This window comes from Humulus lupulus, chromosome 4 (genome assembly GCF_963169125.1).
Source record: "Humulus lupulus chromosome 4, drHumLupu1.1, whole genome shotgun sequence".
Taxonomy (NCBI): domain Eukaryota; kingdom Viridiplantae; phylum Streptophyta; class Magnoliopsida; order Rosales; family Cannabaceae; genus Humulus; species Humulus lupulus.
The window spans coordinates 102,825,992-102,831,471 of NC_084796.1; the positions used below are offsets into that span (position 1 = coordinate 102,825,992).

Consider the following 5,480-nt stretch of genomic DNA (forward strand, 5'->3'; position numbering starts at 1 on the left):
ATGAATATGATGTGACCTTAGATGAATATGTAGTAAAAGTTCTTGTTTAAGCAAAATAATTATCAAAATACGTGAATGGAATGATCAAAGTGCCTACCAAGATAAATCTCGCCAACCACTTGGGGGCAGAGTATATAGCAAAGAAGAGGATCCTAAAAAAGACCCCTTATAAATAAAGAAGAAGACTTGGCAAGACATCACTTGAGTTCACAAGGATTAGCTACCCTTATGAACATTAGGGAAGTCAAAAGGTCCTACAAAAAAAAAAAAGAGAAAAAGGGCCTCCTAGTAAAGGCAGATGCTTCCACTAGAGGAAATGCCTTAGGAAGAGCGCCCACCAATAAGCCTAGAGCGGCTACCAAGCCGTCTAGCCAAAAAGGGTCCTAAAAGAGACCCTTGCAAAAATAGTACTATGAATAATGATGATAAGGACGCTTCTTGCAAGGAATAATAAGCGCGCACAAAGATTTATGAAAGGATAACTAGAACCCAAAGGGTCAACATATCCTTATAGATGCAATTAAGAGGCACTAAGGACAGACCTATCGAACCCCTTCGTATGGGCTCCAAAGGACCTCAAGCCTGATAAATAAAAAAGTATATATAAAAAAGAAAACCTATCGAACCCCATTTTGCGGGCTTAAAAGGACCTCAAACATAGAGGAACAAAAGCAAATAATCACATATATATACAGAAAAAAAGGAGTCGCGATAATGTCACGGGACTAATAAAAGTTCCAGCAAAAAAAAAAGAATTTTTTTGAATGATAAGCTCAAATGAGCATACAGCCAAATCGAGTTAGATGATAAGATCGCAGAAGCAGAATCTCAGGGCCTCCTGTTGCGGGCATTCCACTCAGCCACCTTGGCAACAACATGCTAACCAAAGGAGGAGAAATCGAAGTTAGGATTTTTCCTCCACATTCCATAAAGGGCGCGCTCTATGGATTTGTGCTCGATTTCAGCCAAATTTGCCTCTAGGAGAGTGACCCTCTCTTGCAACGTTGCGACCTTAGCTTCTACTCCACCAAGATCGGCCTCTAGGCGAGCAACCTTCTCTTGCAGCATCACGACCTTGGCATTCGCCCTCTTCTTCTTTTTAGATGATGAAGAGGCCTTCTCCATGGCCTTCTAAAGCTTAAGCTTGGTGTCAGTAAGTTCCCTCTCGAGCCCTTGAACGTTGACTGTTAGACAGTCCCTTTCAGCACTCGACGGAGAGAGGTCCTGTGCCGAGTTGGAAAAGCGTTGGGCCACTGTATAAGTCTGCACAAGAAAAATAATAATCATGATGATAAGAAAAAAAAAAAAAAGGGCCAATATAAGAGGCATTAACTCACCCAAGTGGTGGAGTGCACAAGATTCTCCCCAAACTCTGACATGAAAAAATTCTCGAGATTTCCAAAATCAGTCTCAGGAAGACCCTCGGCAACTCGGGTATACCGTTGCCCATAAGAGGTCACCATACGACCCACCCAAGGTGCCCCCTTCGAGTCAGGGGCGCATAGCTGGGTAGGGACAGATGACTCGCTCACCGAAGGAGGAGGGGGCGCAGGAATATCAGGAAAATGACCCCCCAATGAACAAGGATTGAGGGAAGCATGAGGGAGAGCATCATAGTCCTCAGAAAAGGGACACACGAAGCCCCTCGGTATGCCCTGTTGACCATGGGAGTGAGAGGTCATGTCATGGTCCATAGGGGCCAAATGAGGGCACCCCCTAGAAGACAAAGATGATCGGCGAGGTCGCCTGTGTTCTGGGGAAACCTCCTCGGGCACCCACTCCGCATCACCTCCATCAGAATGATGCTCAACTAGAGGCGCCTTCTTCCACTACACCAAATACCCATTTCAATAACACATGAATATAATACTAATAAAAAAGTGTTATGCTAGAGTATGGGCCACTTTGTGAAAAAAACGGTGGTAATAATACTCCATCCCGCGCCACTTACATTTTTTTTCATTTGTGACCTGAAAATTTGTGAGACCCGAGAGAGACCCAATTCTCATACCTTTTTTCCCCTTCTCCTTCTTGTCTCTCTCTTCCCTTTGCCCTAGTCGCACTCCCGTAACCACCATCATCCTCAGCTCCGACCACCTAACCACACCACAAGAATTTTATTCTCAATCTTTCTCTCTCCCATTTCTCCTCATCCCAGATTGTCTCATCCACTTCTCCTCATCCCAGATTGTCTCATCCATTTCTCCAATCATCCTCATGGATTTCTAGCAATCATTCTCGCGACTTCTCTAAACCACCTGAAAAGCTTTCGTATCCTCAACAAATAGGTATGTTCTTACTCAGCTGCTTAAAAATTGTTTCAATCCAATTGAAATAAAGCACTGGTGGTGCCTCGCCGGAACCATCACTGTCACTGCCACCAAATTCTGTCCCCCAAACTTTTCTCTGTCCAAGGACAACAGTGGCTGGTGTAATCCTCCGCTCCAGCACTTCGATTTGGCCGAGCCTGATTTCCTTCAAATTGCTCAGTATCGTGCTAGAATTGTGCTAGTTGTATTCAGAAGGTAACACAACACAAACTCTTCTCTCTTTTCTTTTCTTTTTTGAAAATTTAAATGGAAAAAAATTTGTTTAATTGCTATAATTGATTAGTATGATAGTGATGATCTTTTCTCTTCACAAAAAGACCGAACAAGAAATTATAAGTTTTACACTATAGCTAATTTGTAAATACAGTTTCAAGGTGTGAGAACATATAAATCCATTTAAGATGATATTATATTTTGTTCTTTTCAAAATTTGGTGTGCATATAAATTGTTTGATTAAATTCCTCAATAACCTGTAATTCTATTTTCTTGTGTATATACAGATTTTAACTCAAGCTTCGATGCTTGCCTAAAGAACTGCCCACTTCTCTGTTCCACATTCCTAATCTAAGTACCCTCAACTACTCCACTAAGCCCAATCTTGTCATCACCTCCGTTAGAATCGAAGACAAGCCTCCTTCTTCTTCCACCACCACCACCACCATCGGCTAGCTATATGCATATATATGAGATATGTTAATCAGTTTGATATCATAGTGATCAATTTTATGAGCTTTGGAATTATAATGATTGTAAGTGTTAGTGTAAGACCCGTGTATTTATGCTCTTTAGCTATAAATATATATAATTGGCTTTATGAGTGTGAATGAGGTAAGTTTTAGTTATATATAGTGGGATGTGCTCTGTTCCATAATTTTACTGCTTTTGATGGTCTTGCTTGCCTTTTTAAAGTATATATTACTAATCTTTTAAATAATGCATTAGAAGTGTTTGAATAAATGCTTCACTGAGATATATGTGAATAATATCTTTAAACTAAACTGACAATATTCAAATTTATTAGAGGTGTAATATTTTCAGTTTTATTCCCCAATTGATACTTTATTTATCTAAGTTTTGCATAGATGGTATTAATTTGTTGTTATTCGTAGACTTTATGCAAATGGTAAGTATCTTTAAATAAACTTATGATTCTCAATAAAGTGATATTTTATATCAGTTAAAATGAGTGGCTTGTATATATGTACAATTTAGGAGATATAAGTAACAAAGATTATCATGTGTTTATTTTTCTCCAATCCCACTACAAAAGCTCACCTGATTGGGCTCCATGACAACTATAAATTATTATGTGTTTAAAAATGATGTTTGTTTTTATCTACTTGTTATGATGAGATCGGGAAGTGATGAAAGTTAAACTTATTTGCTTTATGAGTCTTTATCCTGAGCGGTTACCTGAGCAACACAAGGTTCTCCAGAAGCACAGTTTCTTAGTAGATAAGATGAGGGTAGAACACTGTTTCATGTCTATTGTTATGCTTGTTGTTTGTTGATATATACACATGCATACTGACATGTCAGTATACTGAGTTTAATTGTCATTAACAGATAATTTTTCACTACTTGCAGTTTGAATCCGAAGACACTTACTATTTCTTACTTTTTGGTGGCGGTGCCTTGTTTACCCTGTGGCTACTTGTATTTCTTATAGCTGGGCCTGCAATTGCCTTTTGTGTAAAGGTTTTTTATGAAATAGATCACATGAGGTACTACTATAAAAGTAACTGGAATCTCGTATTGGTCGTTGGCGCAATTCTTACTCTTTTGCTAAGTATTTTATTTCTTCTTTCTAGCATTGATATCTTCTAAGAGGAAAGATTTCTGGGCAAGTATAATGTTTTTTTTAATATATTTCTTTTCAATCACACTCTACATCTTGTGATTATACTTTGCCACTATGGAAATCTTTTTCCTAGGCTGTTTTCCAATTTCTTTTACCATTTGAAAAATTCTTTCACTTATTTGTTCCACAATTCTTCTCACGTATAACTGAGTTAAAAAAAATCCTTTGATCAACTTTATAGAAAGTATCACTATAAATTTGAAATCCGTTAGCTATAGTATAGAAAAATTACTTTCTATAATTAATAGTATAGTAATGTAATTTGTAATATAAATTAAATGTTTTCTATTAAAAAATATTATCACTTTAAGCATACTTCTTTTGGCACAATAGGTCCAGTTTCGATCTTGAACTAACTCACTCTACTTAATAGGCCGAAGTCTATTTGGTAATTTTTTTTAATAGCCAGTAGCATCTTAAGTTTACATGGACAAATAATAGTCTATAATAGGACTTAATTGCTAGGATCTTAAGTTTACCTTTTTCGGAGTTGTAGGTGTATATTGGATTGGAGTACTAGGAATTTTTAAAAGCGTTATGACATAGGTAAGGCAAGTTTAGCTTTTGAAAATTGACTCAATGATAAGAGTGGCCAGTGTAATTTCCTCTTAATTATGATTCATTTTCTTCAGAATGTAATAAACTTGGGATAAGTTTCTGTAATAAGTTGCTTTATGTGTGTCTTTTTCTTAGAATGAACCTAATTGTGAGAGAGTACATGGAGCTCTTTGTGTTTGTTTATATTGTTTACTTTGACATAATCTAACAAATGGACAAATCTGCAGGACTTGACATTTCTCTTCCTAACATCCAGTAGAGATCCGGGTATTTTTCCTAGAAATACAAGGCCTCTTGAACCAGATGAAGCTGATGTTCCTACACCGTCAATGGATAAAACTTTAGAGTAAGCATACTTGAGTCATGGAGGACCCTAGAACCCTTTCTAGTTAGCATTCCAAAGCTAATAAGGAATTGATTGGAATGTTAATATGTGCCATAGAAATTTTGCGATCAAGCTTGGTGATTGGGTAAATATTATCACTGGTCAAAATGGAAGTAAGGCTTTCTCTCTGTTTATCTTGTTATTAACATTTGAAGTAGTTTTTGAGTCTTACATGACAACTGAGTATAGGTTTGTATTCTCCTATGCGTACTATTTCCCTTATTTTGAAATGTATAAAAATAATCCAAATAAAGATATTCATCAAATAATCAAACATGGAGATAAAGTGAAGATGTTTCCCATTTAGGATTGCAATTCTATTTTCTTTCTCATACATGATTATTT

At 37.1% G+C, this 5,480-nt stretch overlaps 1 pseudogene; it reads left to right on the forward strand.

The window, feature by feature from the left end:
* The first annotated feature begins 3,671 nt into the window (after positions 1–3,671).
* Positions 3,672–3,752, forward strand: LOC133833327 (small nucleolar RNA snoR128; annotated as a pseudogene).
* Positions 3,753–5,480: the final 1,728 nt, after the last annotated feature.